At 44.3% G+C, this 17,628-nt stretch overlaps 1 protein-coding gene across 1 annotated transcript in view; it reads right to left on the bottom strand.

Moving 5' to 3' along the window:
• LOC121879537 (PAS domain-containing serine/threonine-protein kinase-like) overlaps positions 1-3,248 on the bottom strand; it is a 30,822-nt gene extending 27,574 nt beyond the window's left edge. Inside the window, exon 1 of the mRNA XM_042386194.1 lies at positions 3,180-3,248. The gene's annotated coding sequence lies outside the window, so the exon portion shown is untranslated. The remainder of the gene's footprint in view (positions 1-3,179) is intronic.
• Positions 3,249-17,628: the final 14,380 nt, after the last annotated feature.

Here is a 17,628-nt window from a genome sequence, read left to right as displayed (position 1 = left end):
GGCTTCATTACGCCCACTTGTAAATCATTGCTTCATCTGCTCAATCATTGCCTCATTTGCTTCAACTCCTAAATCACCCCCCCCCATTGCTTCATCTGCTCAATCATTGCCTCATTTGCTTCTCCCTGATGTGACTAATTTGCCTCACTGGGCTCTTCTCCCCCATTAAACTCTCCGGGAGAATGAGACAACTTGAGATATTATATTACTGTATATAATTATAGTACAGTCAATTGGTCTAACTTTTGCTGTGATTAAGATGAGCTAACACCCCCTCTCCCCCTTTCTCTCCCTTTGTCTCTCTCCCTTCCCCCGTCTTTGTCTCCCTTCCTCCGTCTTTGTCTCTCCTCTTCCCTTCTCCCTTCTCTCTCCCTCGCTTTACCAACACACATATATAACAGGTGCGAGAAAGAAGGTTCCTGTAGTCTTTCTAACACTCACCTGCCAAATCTAATTAGAGTTTTTTCAGGTGCCCAGATCAGGTGTTTAAGTTCCTATTGTCAATATTTGAGTAAAGATAAAGTGTTTTTGTCTCTCGAAACACTTTTATCTGACGAGGAAGTGTCTAATTCTCCTTCAAGTGTGAGTAAGTGTCACGTTCACTAACACTGTGGTGGTACTGCCTGTCAAATCACTTACGGGAGGAAAGTGTCAAAAGGTAAGTGTCATACCCGGCAACACGACACAGCGCCAACACTTTTTTTTTTAGACCATCAGTAAGATTTCAACTGTACACTTTAGCACTTGGGGCGTCGGGATATAGATTAAGTGTCACCTCATAACATCAAAGGCACTTGCGAGTCACACGATTATACACTTAACACTTAGAAGCATGAGAAAGTGTTTAAGTCACTGAAACGCTTGAGGGAAAGTGTTTAACAGTCTCGTAATTTGGTCGCCACTTTCACCTTAATTCCTGACACTTTATGACTTGTCGGATATTATAAATCTTCCAGCACTTTAATCAGATCAAGTGGTATAGCTCCTTCAACTTACAACACTTGCTTGGAAATAAGTGTTTTGTAAGTGTGTGTGTGTGTAAGTGGTCCCCTCAAAATTATACAACAATAGGTACAAAAATAAACACTTATTATACACTTGGAACACTTACAATAACTGTTACTAACACTTTCTACACTTGCTTCACGAGTCAACACTTCTTTTACCACCAACACTTACTTCAGGGGAAAAAGTACACCCTCTTAGTACTGTCTCCTCAGGTAAACACACACACACACCTGTCCGTCACTACAGGTGTGGAGCTAAGAGAGACACCGTCGCTCATGACCGTGACAGAACTGACAGTGAGCGGTTAGACAGTTACCGTCGCCACAACACTACAGATGGTGGGCGGTAGTGTGGGCGTGGCGTCAACAGCAGCGTGTGGGCGTGGTGGGAACAACAGCTTATGGGCGGTATAGAGCAGTGGCGTGGCGTGGCGTCCAGGGTGGCAGAGTGAAGTGTGGTGGGCGTGTAGAGCAGGAGGAGCGTCTGGCCAGCCGCAGGGAGGAGGAGGAGGTACCGGTGTGAGACAAAAGGCGGGTGAGCTTTCTGACCAACACCGGATACAAACTCGTATGTGTGGCCCACCCTCGTGTCTGACCCGTAACGTTACCTTACCTGGCCGTTTCCCGTAAGCTCTCTGTTTACCTGACATTTACCTGAAGCAGACTCAAGGAGCTCCTCCCTACCCCTACCCCGCCCCTCCCCCTGTAACAACCTATCGACGTCCAGCACAAGAACACACTGGTTTTATTTGGAAATGTTTCAGATGAATGTTGTTTGGTTCTCCCTAAACTGATTCTTCTGACCCAACCTTGTTTACAGTCTAGTGCCTTGATGTATAAACACTATTCTCCTTGTGTGTGTGTGTGTGTGTGTGTTATAAATGTCAAGGTGAAAACGAAGATCTCTTATTAAGGTCACCACATTACGACACCACACACACACACACACCTGACCGTTCTTAGTGATGTGAACAAGTCAGTGAAAGTGATAAAGAGAGGAGTGAGGGAGGAGACTAATTGTGTTACCTGTGGTGGTGAGTCTGGGGTGGGTGGGTGGGTGGGTGTGTGTGTGTGTGTGTGTGTGTGTTTTGGGCGCGCCAACTGTGTTATGTGATATCACTGCAATGTTTCCCTGCACCCTGGCCACACACACACACACACACACACACACACACACACACACAGCCATACAGACACACACAGCCATACAAACACATACTCACCCGACCACACAAAATACACCACCGTCTTTCAGAAATCCGACCAACGCGTTCACGACTACCGACCAACGCGACCCACTACCCTCCCTCCCACATAGATTTTGTTGCATTACAGAGACAAAACAAACTCACCCACCTAAAATTATTCCACCATTTTGAGTTACAGATTCAGAAATAAGAATCAGGTTACAGGTAGCGTTACATAACCTCTCTGTAACACAATAATAATACTGACACTGGGATAATGATTACAGGTAGAGGTACAGGTAAAGATATATAATTACAGGTAGAGGTACAGGTAAAGATATATAATTACAGGTAGAGATACAGGTGAGGATAATGTATACAAAGACAGGTACATATATAAGGATGGGGTTAGGTTAGGAGAAAGGGAGAGGGGAGGGGGGAGAGAAAGGGGTGAGGGGAAGGGGAGAGGAGAGGGGGGAAGGATGAAGGGGAGGGGGAAGAATGAGGGGGAGGGGGAAGGATGAAGGGGACTGGCTGGTATATACGTCAACAAAAACACAAAAAAATTCTCTCAGGTTAAAGATCATTAACCTGCTACACTCACACAAAACTCCTTCCAACAAGCCCAAAAAAAAACATTCCCTATAAAACACACACACGTCAACCTTCCTCACCCACCCCCCCCACACAAACACTACAGCAACACAAACTTGTAGCTAAACAAAAAACAAACATATTACGAACAAAAAAATATATACCCAAACACACACACACACACACACACCAGCTGCTGCAGTGTGTGTGTGTGTGTGTGTGTGAGATATACAGCCAGTGTTGTGTACCAGACTAAAAACATACATTCCTGTGTATGTTCCTATTATTTTTTTATATTTACGTATACATCCGTTTATTTCATTCTTTTTTTTATCATTTATTTATTCATATTTTAGGTTGAGAGAGAAAGAGAGATGAGAGAGATACTCACCAAGGTAGGAAGAGGTCTCTCCTTGACGAATGGTGACTGGGAGCTCACGTTGAGAGTATCAGTCCCCCTGTGAGAGATAAAAAACACATTAGTATCTCCAAACACGAGATATTAATCATCTCTCTACCTGCCCTAGAGATAAAGTCACCATCTCTCACCTGAAGAAAGAGATCAAATGGACGACATATCTCCCTAAAATAAACCTTCTATCTCTCAAGACTTACAATATTCTCTCCCTATCTCTCTACCTCAGCTAAATATACCTAATTATCTCTTCCGGTGGATTTAGATACGGTAGGGTGGTTAATTATGGTTAATCTACACGTCATCACCTGGTTAATCTACACGTCATCACCAGGTTAATCTACACGTCATCACCAGGTAACACAGGTATTTGATTTAAATAATTTGGGTCAGGCACGTGTTAAAGTACAAGACCTGGGAGGGGGGAGGAGGGGGGGAGAGGAGGGGGAGAAGGAATAGGGGGTGATAAGGGGAGGGGAGGGAGAGGAGCACGGGGGGGGGGCACTGACAAGCTTGGTGACACTGGTTTGTCATATGACAGTTTTGGCGCCATTAAACATCCGGTGCTCACACAGTCACGAGTGGCGTCTTCATGTAGGGAGTGTGTGTGTACATGATGGTCTGATACACACACACACAAACCATACATACACATAAATACGCACATACACTCACTCAAACTAAGTATATGTAACATCACTACATATGTACAAAGTTTAATATGTAACACCACATTAATTATTCAAGTGTACCTCATGACGCAGCGACTGATTTTAATATTCAATAAAAGTTAAGGTGCCGGTGTAATGCATGTAGATGAGAGAGAGAGAGAGAGAGAGAGAGAGAGAGAGAGACGGAAGAAGTAACTGCATATTGCCTGCCTCTAGTTGGCTATTTCCCCCCTCCCTCCCTTCTATCACCCTCCCTCCCCCTCCTACACCATCACCACCACCAACCCCGTGTAAATCTTCACCTTCCTCACTTCAGTATGTAACACAACACACACACACACACATAGGGTGTGTGTGTGTGTGTTGTGTGTGAACCAGGATACGTGCACAAGGTAAGTTCAGCAACACATTTCAACCTGTACACTCAATTGGTCAGCTGTTTGTCAGGCGGTGGTGGTGGTAGTGGTGGTGGTAGTGGTGGTGGTGGTGGTGGTAGGAGAGGACAGGACTCACAAAGTAGGTAAGTAGGTGGACAGTGAGATACTAACTTGAATAATAATATAATAATAAAAATAATAAGCTCCTCACACACCTTTGTACATTAACCTAATTAACAAGTTCACTTTAAACCCACTAACCGCGTCACGTAACTCCAAGACGGAAGGAGGGGAAGAGAGGGGAAAATGAGGGAGGGGGAAGAGAGGGGGAAGGGAAGGAGGGAACAGATACAATCAACAAGGCCCTCCACCACCTGGGGTACATCTTTAACAGGTGACCCACTTTACCTAAATATTATGAATCATGTCTTACCTGTGACCAACACCTCCCTCACTCTCTCTCCGTTTACCATTCCCCCCTCTCTCTCCCTCTCCTCTCAACACCACTCATAATTCATCCCCCCCCTCTCTCTCTCCTCTCAACACCACTCATAATTCATCCCCCACTCTCTCTCTCCTCTCAACACCACTCATAATTCATCCCCCACTCTCTTTCCTCCTCCTTTCTCTCTACACTTTCATTATTCATTCTCCTTTCTCTCCTCCTCTCACTCCTCCATCATTCATCCCCCTTCCCCCTCCCCGACTACCTCAGCCTCCCACAATTCTCAGGCCCCTCCCATAAACATGCGCCAGAGGAAGCATTCAATAGCGCCTGGCGATCGTATCCCACCCAGCAATAACCAACCAGTTTCGGAAAGGTTCGCCACACGCACGTTCGCTCGCCTTCTGCTTGTACTGGCGAAGATTATTTAGACAGACAGACAGACAGACAGAGGGAATAAGTGTGTACGGTGGAATGGTTCAAAGGTTCGAATCTTCAAAAAGGTTCAAATGTTCGAAGCCTCAAAATGGTTCAAAGGTTCAAATTATAGGGAGAGTAAATGCCTGGTTGAATCAAAATGGCGGCGAAAGTACACTGTGACTTCCTTATTTCTAACCAGTTACCAAGAGATAAAGTACCTATATTAAACAAAATGGCGACAATAGAGCACTGAGACTAGAGACAGGTGTGGTAGACAGGTGTGTTACGGAGACAGGTAGTGATAGGGAGTCAGGTGTACTAGAGACAGGCGTACAAGAGACAGGTAATCAAGGCAGGTAATGTAATTAAAGGTGACGTCCTCCCCCTTACCACACACCTGCAGGTCATAGATGGAAGGGTGACAGAGATGGGACAGGGCGTGACCACCTACAGGAGGAAGGGTGTGTGTGTGTGTGTGTGTGTGTTTCAGGAGTACACACACACCAACTGCTCCTTAACTAGTGGCTAATTACTTCACCCCCTAAGGTCTTGACTCTCTCCTCCTCCTCTTACCAAGTCTTCCTTACCACACCCTCCCTCTTCCTCCTAATCCCCCTGTCAATGTGAGAGAGAGAGCCAGCTGATTTTGTTGCCTCAGAAGCAGTCCTCTCACTTCATGCCCCCCCCTTGGATGCTTCCCCTGAGTAAAATGAACAAAAATCACCGTAGTTCCCACACTATTACCAGTCCCATAACAACCTTACCGCCAGTTTGTCCCCTCCTCTCTATCTCCTCTTACTGTCTCAGCTTCTCTCTTTCCTTCCTCTCTCCATATCTCCCTCTCTCCCTTCCCTACCTTTGTCTTCCTTCCTCCTTCATCTCATCCTTCCCCCCTTTTCTCTACCTCCTTCCCGTCTCTCTTCTCCGTCCGTGTCTCTCCCTATCTCAACCCCGCCCCCTCTTACAGTGTGTGTGTGCGTGGCCTCTCACCCTACTAATGGGCTGTCATGTTGGGCGTCAGTACTCGCCACGCCCCTCTACCCTGTTGCTACTTATCTACGGACCTTACACACACACACACACTTGCTACTAAAAGCCCTACACACACACACACATATATACATATATACACAGACAAGTACGAACCTACATGCACATCTGTTGCTACTAAAAACTCGTACACAGACACGCACATACATTCACACCAACACGAACACCTTGTTACTACCCAGCTCACGTAGCGCACACACACACACACACACACACACAAACACACACACACAGTCACTACAACAAAACAGACAGAATTACGAAGCACAACAACACTCCTAAAGTAATGAATGTTTGGTGTGTGTGTGTGTGTGTCTACCATGGCGCTGCAACACCTGTATGTCATTAGTATTGGATTTAATTAATGTATTGTTGCACCTGTATTAGTCCCCGTACCTGGTGTCTTTGTACCTGGGGCCACACAGGTACACCAGTCACCTCACACCTCTTAAGCCACGTTTCTGTCACCTACTATAAAACTTGTCTGGACAGTTTCCTTGAAGAGATGAAACACCACATTGATATTTCGTAGAACAGAGGTGTGTGTGTGTGTGTGTGTGTGTGTCCTTTGGTGATACATACAAAATGTTGTTCGGAATTGTTAAAGTTAGCTCACTATCGCCAAGCTGGTTTTAATGGAGGGAGAGAGAGAGAGAGAGAGTTTTAAGGTAAAATAAGCTGGCGTGTCTAATTTTCAGGCGAAATAAGCTGAATTTTCTAATTTTCAGTCTAATCTACAGGTACAAGCTGGGGTGTCTAATCTTCAGGTAACACCCAGAATATAATGATTAAGGGAAGGAGAGCTCATCTGGTGGCCCCCAAATTGATATGAGTTAATCCTTTATGCAAATTGAGTAAACTTGAGTAAAAGGAACATTTTTAAGTTAGTTGACACAATTCTCAGAAAAATTGGTGAAAAATTTGTTGCAGGAATTTAATATAACACTGGAAAGTTATTATTAAAGCATACATATTATTATTACTACTACTAGTTATTATTTTTACTATTATTATTATTATTGTTATTATTATCATTATCTCCAGCAATAGTGAGTTACGATACAGCGATAATCTCCGGCAGTGTTGGGTGGACTGTAATCGATTATCACTGTCGGGAAACGATTATTGCCCATAAGCACGAGAGGTGAGGGAGACGATTATACCTGGGGGGGGGGGTTACGTTAGTTAAGGCTAGGCTACGGGAGAAGTTAAGGGTAGGTTAGGTTGACAGGAAACAACTAACCACATAGTTAACGTAGAACCAATGAGAAAAACAGCTGCCCACCATAACCTAACGACCCAATAGTTAGGTTAAACCACTACACAAACCCTGAGTTGACGGAAATCCCATGTAAAGAACTATTGAGCACCCCTAGGCCAGCAGCCGATTAACAGGGGGGAGAGGAAAGGGATGGGAGAGGAGGGGAAGGGGAGGAGGGGAGGGGTAGAAGGTGGAGAGGGCTGAAGATGGGGAGGAGGGGGTGACGAGGTAGGGGAGAGGGACTCGAATGGTATCTTGGAGGTCGACCTTGATCAAGTGTGAGCCAGAATCAATACCCACGCGACCAAAGTGATTCCTGACCGTCTTGTACACACACACACACACCGTGACTACACGTATACACACACCACCACACACACACACATACCGTGACTACACGTATACACACACCACACACACCGTGACTACACACATATATGCACACACACACACACAGACACGTATGTACAGTATGTATGTATGTATTCATGTACAGTGTGTATGTATGATAAGAACACGATAACACGCCGTCAACCATCTTGTGAGGGAGGCGTGTGTCTTGCTGCCCCCCCCTCTCCTCACTGTGTCCTTCCTCCTGTCTCACGTTTAATAATAATGCTGATAATAATAATACCACCAAGAAAAAACAATAAAAATCGTAAAAATAACAATATTAATAACTACAACAATAATAGTGGTAATAGTTGTAGTAATATTAATAACTACAACAATAATAGTGGTAGTAGTTGTAGTAATAACAAAAAATCAACAAAAACAAGAGTAAAATCAACAAAAACAACAATACTAATAAAAAAACAATAAGGTATAATTAAGAGTCAATTAACATAACCAGGTGTACAGGTACTGAACTACACACCTGGTGGACCCGACAGAGTACAGGGGTCAAGGTGCAGGTATATAGTGTACTCAGCTACCATAACAGGATGTCGTGGTACTCTACTGAACATGGGTCTATCATGGTAATAAACACCTCACTCTCTCTCTTTCTCTCACACCTTCCCCGTCTTTCTTTCTCACTCACTTTATTTCTTTGTGTGTGTGTGTGTGTGTGTGTGTGTGTGGTCATATGATTGTGTGCATCTGTGTACATATTCAAACGTACACATAGTCACATACACAATCTAGGGTGTGTGTGTGTTTGTGTATGTATATATATGTGCATATTTGCTTATGTATGCATGTATAAGTGAGTGCTCTTGGTTATGTATGACTGTATGTATATAAATAGACCTTACATACACAATCTGGCGTGTGTGTGTGTGTGTGTGTGTGTGTGTGTGTGTGTCCGTCACGTGCAGCAAGAGTTACTCAGGGACCCAGGCAGGTAGGCAGAGCTCGTGTGAAGCCAATTAGTATTATTGAATCCCAGGTGAGGGAGGAGGAGGCAGCAGCCCAGGTGACAGGTGCAGTAACGAGACCTGCCCCCTGACTCATTCACTTAGTCCTACAAGACAGACAGACAGACACAAACACACACACACACAGACAGACACACACACACACACTTCCTCTTTTCACTCTTACAGATAAACTAAAAAATAAAATAAAAACATATCTATTACTCAGACAAACAAAGAGACAGACAGACAGACAGACACTAGCCTGTCAAATATATTGGTGATCCTTGACCGTCTCTCTTATACAGGTACCCATGTTGTGTGTGTAATAATAATAATAATAATAATAATAATAATAATAATAATAATAATAATAAACGGTTTATTAACAGAGTTGTAGCCGGTGGCTGAATATACAGACTTACATTTGATTTAGACATAATGATATAATATGCATTGAATACATTTACAGGGCTGTACAGTACATAAATCAGGAGTTGTTTATTATTTTAACAATAGATGGGATGGTGCTGTTCTTATATCTATCGGTGCGGGCTCTTATGGGCTGAATTTTATAGTGGCGGGACTGCGCGAGGTGGTGGGTGGATGGGGTAGGTGGATGGGGGGTGTGTGTGTGTGTTATGATTTCATTTGCTCACTTGATATAATAGGTATGACGGGCAGGGCACGTTTCCTACTCCCCCCCAGGTGAGAGAGATGCTTTTATTAAACTTTTACCCACCTTCATTATCACCCTGTCCTCACCACCATCACCCCCTTCCCCACAACCACTATTTCTATCACCAGCCAACAGAATTATCTCTCTCTCTCCCTTCCTCCTTCCTCCTTCACTCCCTCTTCTTCTCCGTCTCTCTCCCTCCATCCATCTCTATCTCCCTGAACTATAGAGTACAGTATTCCCAGTGGACAAATAAGAGCGTCACTGGACAATCACTGAGGCAATTTGCGTTTCCAATGTACTAATATAAATTGCACGTGTGTTGGCCTCTATATATATTCAGCCCAGCCTCACCACGCACAACCAGCCCTGCCTCACCACGCACAACCAGCCCAGCCTCACCACGCACAACCAGCCCAGCCTCACCACGCACAACCAGCCCAGCCTCACCACGCACAACCAGCCCTGCCTCACCACGCACAACCAGCCCAGCCTCACCACGCACAACCAGCCCTGCCTCACCACGCACAACCAGCCCTGACCAGAGTACCGCTTCGTGGCTAGAGAAATACAACAATAATAATAACAATAACAGTAACGATAATAAAATAATAATAGTAATAATAACAAAACTAACAATAATAATAATAATAAGTACAAGTAAAAAAAAAAATAATTCAACATTTAGTCTTCCACGAATCACACACACACACACACACACACACCACCTGGGCAGACTCATAATTTCTTCTCTGCATGACACCTGTCTTCTCTCTGCATCACACCTGTTCTCCTTTGCACACGTTTCTTTCATTTCTTTTTTCTTCCTTCTCTCTCTTTCTCTTTCCTTCATTTCTTTCTTTGTGTCTTATTTTCGACAAATTTATCATCACACGTATCACTCTTAGGTTACGTTAAGTTAGGGTGATTAATCTTCAGGTGATGCAAGCTGGAGAGAGAGAGAGAGAGAGAGAGAGAGTCTACGTGGGCAACAGCAGGGTACAACTCGGGCACAATGCCCAAACAACATCACCACACGTTCTCCTCCCCCCCCCCACCAAGCACAGGTGTCAGGACTGCATATATAAATTATTACATTATACTTTGCCTCCCTTCTCTACTTGTATATACTTTACTACTATACTTTTCACATGAATTCTATACTTTATGTAATTCCTATACTTTTCAGATCAATTCACCCTTCATCATCATCTCTGCCAAACCTAACCTTAACTCCAATCCAACCTACTCCACCGATTCTAAAAAAAAATCAAGACATGAAACTTCTTCAAAGTTTTCTAATTCTTCCCAGCATATAAAACTTCCTGGAGGGACCTTCAGAACCCTTACACTATCATAACTACGTCGCTATCATAACTACGTCGCCATCATAATCATACAATGCTATCAAACCACGTCACTATCATAACTTACGTCGCTATCAAAACTACGCGTCGCCATCATATAACCACGTCGCCATCATAACCACGTCACTATCAAAAACCACGTCGCCATCATAACCACGGCACTATCAAAACCACGTCGCCATCATAACTACGTCGCCATCATAACTACGTCACTATCAAAACTACGTCACTATCAAAACTACGTCACTATCAAAACTACGTCACTATCAAAACTACGGCACTATCAAAACTACGGCGCTATCAAAACTACGTCGCTATCAAAACTACGTCGCTATCATAACTACGTCGCTATCATAACTACGTCTCTATCATAACTACGTCACTATCACAACTACGGCACTGAGGATCAATAGTCATTAGCCAGCTTGCAAACCACATCACCTGCCTGGCTGTATAAACACTCACTCTGAAATGAAATTGGAGGTGTGATCATTAGCTCACACACACACACACTATATCCGGGTTATAGCTGATGGTGATGACTGTGCCAACACGTATATAGTGAGACGAATCTTAGTATACAGACAGACAGATAAGAGATATGTACTGTGTGTGTATTAATGGGTATTTTCCGATAGTGAGAATGACAAGAGGCAATATTTACACACATATCACCTGAGCATAATCACCAATCACAGCACTGCTCCCCACCTGTACAGTATAAGCCTTGACCTCTGCCCCACCTGTACAGTATAAGCCTTGACCTCTGACCCACCTGTACAGTATAAGCCTTGACCTCTGCCCCACCTGTACAGTATAAGCCTTGACCTCTGCCCCACCTGTACAATATAAGCCTTGACCTCTGACCCACCTGTACAGTATAAGCCTTGACCTCTGCCCCACCTGTACAATATAAGCCTTGACCTCTGACCCCGCTGTTGATGCAATGGTCAATGTTTTGGTATAAATATTGTACAACATTGTCACCCAACTTATCCCCCCCACCTCTCCTTCTCCCCATTTCCCCCCTCACCATCTTCCACCACCTCCTCCTCTTCCACCTCTTCCTCCTCTTTCACCACCACCACCCCCTACTCCTGCTCTAAAGGGTCAAACCATTCTCCTGAAAAGGTCAAACCATCGTCGTCAAGGGGTTAAACCATCGTCATCAAAGGGTTAAACCACCGTCATCAAAGGGTTAAACCATCGTCATCAAAGGGTCAAACCACCGTCATCAAAGGGTTAAACCATCGTCATCAAAGGGTTAAACCATCGTCATCAAAGGGTTAAACCACCGTCATCAAAGGGTCAAACCACCGTCATCAAAGGGTTAAACCATCGTTATCAAAGGGTTAAACCACTGCTCACTGGGGTTACATGTTCACCGTCATCAAAGGCTGAACCATCGCCAATATCAAAGGGTTAAATCAATGTCAAAGTACAAACTTAGTGCTCCTAAATCATCACCTTCAGCACTAAAGCCTTGATCAAAATAAAGGAAACAGGTTGTGACAGACACACACACGCACACAGCCAGACAGGCACAGACAGACAGACGCACACACACACAGAGACAGACACACACACACACACACAGACAGACAGACAGACAGACACAGGACAAAGTCGGTGAGTAACTTTCCCAGCTGATGTCAACACTTGCCCTTTCACACACACCCAAGTTACCCTCCTGCCCCGTGTCCTGACGTTAGGAGAGAGAGAGGAGAGAGAACAAAAAGCAGGAGGTGGAAGAAGGGAAGGAACAAGAGGAAGAGAGAGAGAGAGAGGGAGGGGGGGGGGAGGGGGCAGGAGGCAACACACACACACTAGACAAGCAGCATGAGGTCATCACGTGTCTCCCCGAACTGTCTGACGCAACGGGCCATGAGAGTTACGCCGCTCTGGTTGGCACGGTGAGTGACCTGGTATACTGTAGCTTGGCCTGTCTGTCTTTCTGTCTGTCTGTTTGTTTGTCTCTCTGTCTGTTCTCTCTTTTTTTAGTTTGTGTCTTTTCTGTGTGTGTGTGTGTGTCTGTGTGTCTCAATAATAATATAACAAATCATGAAAGGTCGTCTCTTCCCCATAAGTATATACAGAACAGCTACGGTAACCCAACCTAACCTTGAGGTACCCCCCTATATAAACATTAACCATCACCTGAAGATTATTAGCCTCTCCAGATGATTAATTTCACCTGAAGATTAACCACCCTAACCTAACCAAACCTTGTCTAATCTAACCTGGCCATAACCTAACCTAACTCAATCTAACCACACACACTATTAACTTAACCTAATTAGGGAATGTGTGTGAGAGGGTGAGGGGGATGAAGAAGCGTGGGATGAGATTGGGAATGAAAGAATGAGAAAGAGAAATATGAGGTAGTGAGAAAGAGGAAGATGAAGTAGTGAGAAACAGGAAGATAAGGTAGTGAGAAAGACAGGAATGAGGGGTAAAAGATAGTGTGGGAGAGAAAGCAGAGATAATAAAGTTCAGTCATCACAAGAACAAAACACACAACAGCCTTGAATTTGTCAGCTGTGAGTTCTTCCAAAAGGTCGAGGCTAAGTTTACACCCAGTACTGTTATTTTGAGCAAGTGTCTCCTCTCCCCTCCCCTCCTCCAAAAGCTTTTCCTTCCATCTTTCTCTCCCCATCCTTCCCCTTCCTCGCCCAAACTCCCCCTTCCTCCTCCCCTTCCTTCCCCTCACCAATGTAATTTTGTTGGTTTTGCCTCCACACTAACTTAAACTACCTAGCACCTGGCAAGTGGTGTGTGTGCGTGTGTGTGTGTGTGTTGCCATGTGCTAGCTAGTCAGTGACACATTTTTTTTATTATTATTATTATTTATTTTTTTGAGGAAGGATCAAGACACCTGCAGTTTATTTTATCTTGATTCAATTACTTCACCCCACGCCAATCAACCAAATGAATCCTTATCCCCTCACAAACAGCACAAGGAACAATGAATGAGAGAGAGAGAGAGAGAGAGAGAGAGAGAGAATTAAAATCACCACAAAGATGCCAAATAGAGCAACGACCCCCTAGTACAGCAAAGGGTTAGCTGTCATCAGGAAACTGTCATACAATAATTGGTGAGGAAACTGTCATGCAATGGTGACACGTACAGGTGTGTGTGTGTTTTGGGGGTACCTCAGGGCCACCCACCACCTGACGAAGGGCACAACGATACAACTCTTCCTTCTAACAACACTGTAGAAGGTGTCAACGCCCCATGAGAGAAGCAGCAGCTGCATCCAGGCAAGGTGTGAGTCCTGTTGCATCAGCTCATCTCAGTGCCCACGTGATGACCTCGTGTGTGTGTGTGTGTGTGTCTGTGTGTGTGTGTGTGTGCGTGTCACCCCCCTAACCGCCCACCACCACTACCACCACCACTACTACTACTACCACCACCACCACTACTACCACCACCACCACTACAATAATCACATTCCCTGGCCACTAATTTGATCAACTTGACTTAACTTGTTGTGCTAAATATAATTAAGGCGAGTTCAGAGTTACCTTTCTGGAGCCAAAAATATTAAACCCACTTCACTTAAACCAATAGAACTTAACCTGAAGAGTAAACACACTAACGCTACCTGGGAGGATTAGATTAGGTTAACCCATGTTAGGTTAGGTTAGATCAAGTCAGTTTAAATTAGGTTACCGTCAGGATGTTTAAATATTTAATCTCAAGGTAAAATAAAATGAGAGAGAGAGAGAGAGAGAGAGAGAGAGAGAGAGAATCAGTCGACCAGGATATAGCGGCATATCTTACCTTATCCTTATCCATACACACACACACACACACACACACATGGAAAGCCCCCAGAGATGAATGAACCTGATAACAAGATAACACCTGAAGTACCACGCCACCTCAAGCACCACGCCACGGAAATACCTGAACTACCTTCTACAGTCTTTACACAATGATTACAGGAGGTTTGGTTAGGTTAGGTCTGTAGGTTAATTAGTTTGGGTCTGTAGGTTAGGTTAGGTTAGTTTAGGTCTGTAGGTTAGGTTAGTTTAGGTTTGTAGGTTAAGTTAGGTTAGGGCTGTAGGTTAAGTTAGGTTAGGGCTGTAGGTTAGGTTAGTTTAGGTCTGTAGGTTAGGTTAGTTTAGGTTTGTAGGTTAAGTTAGGTTAGGGCTGTAGGTTAGATAAGACCCCCAACACCTGTGAAATATTCCTCACCTGCCCCCATAAAACAGGTGAGGTAACAAACTTGTGGCCTGGGGTGCTAAGTGCTGGTGCAATGTAACCACAGTGGTTAATTTATAGTGTGACGATATGTGTGTGTAGAGAGAGAGAGAGAGAGAGACACACACACATCAATGGCATGACGCCAGGAAGGAAGATCAGCTGGTCTTGGCTGGCATATGAAGGGTTGTGACGTCACTAGTAAACAAACACCTTGCCCAATCATAAATGGGTCAGTACAGCAGGTGAAATAATGAGGAATTACTAGTCTCACGCACACACGATGACCTGACATGTGTATACCTTGATCTTACACACACACACACACACACACACACACACACACACACTTCACTTACCAAGTTTCGACACATTGGTGCAGATAAATAAGACTACTTAATACATACATACATCCATCCATACATACATACACAAACATATATATATATACATACACACTCATACATACACATGAGATAACCAGCCAGAGTGTTGAAGGTCACCATACGTAAAAACACCGGTACTACAGACACAACACGGGATGACCTTGTGGTACGGTGCCCTACACTGTACCCACTGCCACCCCCCCCCCACCTAACCTAACCTAACCATTACTACCAGCCACTATCCTCACCATCATAAAAACACGAGTACGGTACAAGTATAGGAATTTACGGTGGTTCTGAAACAACTTTAGGACCCTTTGAGAATACTAATCCGGGTTCTTTGGGGGGGAGGGGGGAGGAGGAGGGGGGGGGGGCAGCATGACACCACCCCACCTCCTACCGGTTAACCTCCACCATAGGACGTCATTACAATGTTGTAGAATGTACCACGACCACCAGCAAAAAACCCACCCCCGACATAGGACGTCGTTACAATGTTGCAGAATGTACCACGACCACCAGGACAAAGACGCAGTTACAATGTTACAGAGGTTACCACGGCCAGCAGTCCCGTTAAGTCAGGGTACAGTTGTGAGACAAGAAACGACCAGCCCTGATGTACACCTGTGGTCCAGAGCCTCACATGGTTAGGTTAGGTTAGGTTCTGAGGGCTAATAACAACAATACCGATAATAATAATAATAATAGCAATAATAATGTGGTTAACGAGACACCAGTACAGTCATGGAAGAGTACTTGAGCTAACACACTACACACATATCCTGAGATTCCTGTTGTGGTGGTAGCAGTATCATTATCATCATCACTACTGTTATTTTCACGAACACTAAAGCTTTCATTTATCACTAAAAAATTTATTCATTCATAATTATTTAATATATATAATTAGGGCGTAAAACAATTAGTATTTGATTCTATAATTGTTGAATTATTGTCATCATTACTCTCATTATCCAATATTGGAGGAGGAAGACCAAGGAGGAGGAGGAGGAGGGGGGGGGAAGAGAAGGAATTTACGTCGCAGAAATCAAATGGCCTCAAAGAATCCCTGAACACACCCCCCCCACCACCACCATACACCTGTTCCCTACAAATTAGAGGTGATCAATCTCGAGGTAAATACATATAACCACCTTCTCTTATATAACACCTGGTGGTTAATGAGTCCTTCACCCCCTGACATACACAGACATACATACATACATACACTTCCAATACCTTACACTGGTTCCTTATTGTATCTGTAAGTGTCTGGGAATAGTTGATGACGAGAGAAAGAAAAAGAAAAGAAAAAAAGAGAAATAAAAGCATATCTCCCAAAAACCCAAACCTTGACTAGACCTTACAACACCCCTTCCCCACAGGCACCAAACTCCTCCCACACCTTACCCACAGTGTATATAAACCCTGAAGAGACAATACCGAGTTTTCTGTTCGTCGTGGCACCGTCAGCAGCAGCAGCAGTACCACCAACAGGGTCTTCCTCTCTTTTCAACAGGTGAGTTAAACTGTATATCACAAAACACCATAAAAACTTTCTCTCTTTCAGCCATTACCAAATCTATTTAATCGTTCGTATTTTATTTCAGGGTATTGTTGAGTGTCTGTCTGTGTGTGTGAGTGAGTTCGTCAAGCGTTGCCGTACATAGCGCTGACTGACGCAACTACTACGCCAGGTAATTAGTCGTCTTGGTATTACGTTTACGTCCCACACTCGCACCCTGAGACGAGATGGGTGACTACCCTCTCCCCCTCCCCCATCCTTAAAAGGTCAGGAACTCCCCTCACCTCCTCTCTCACGGCCAAATATCATCAAAAGGTCATCAAATCGCCCCCCTTCCATCCCCTTGCTCCCCCTAAACCACGCCTCTCTACCCTTGAGAAAAAACAGGGTAGGATAGCGACCTTGTGGGACCGCGAGCTGTGTACCAGGTGGCCGAATCGTCTGATGCACACACGCACACACCATACCACATACATACACCACACACACACATACATACAACACACACACACACATACACCCTGTTGCCTTCACAAATCAAAGGGAAAACTCAAGCAATATATTTACCCTGTCAGAAGATAATTTACCTTTTACAAACGCTAGAAATATATCTCCTCCATTTCCTTACTCACTCATCCACCAATCCACTTTTTACACTCCTTCCTACTACCCATCTACT

Source organism: Homarus americanus, unplaced genomic scaffold (assembly GCF_018991925.1).
Source record: "Homarus americanus isolate GMGI-L3 unplaced genomic scaffold, GMGI_Hamer_2.0 scaffold31427, whole genome shotgun sequence".
Taxonomy (NCBI): Eukaryota; Metazoa; Arthropoda; class Malacostraca; order Decapoda; family Nephropidae; genus Homarus; species Homarus americanus.
Note: the sequence above shows the minus strand (reverse complement) of the source record. Positions and strands in the feature narration are given on the sequence as shown.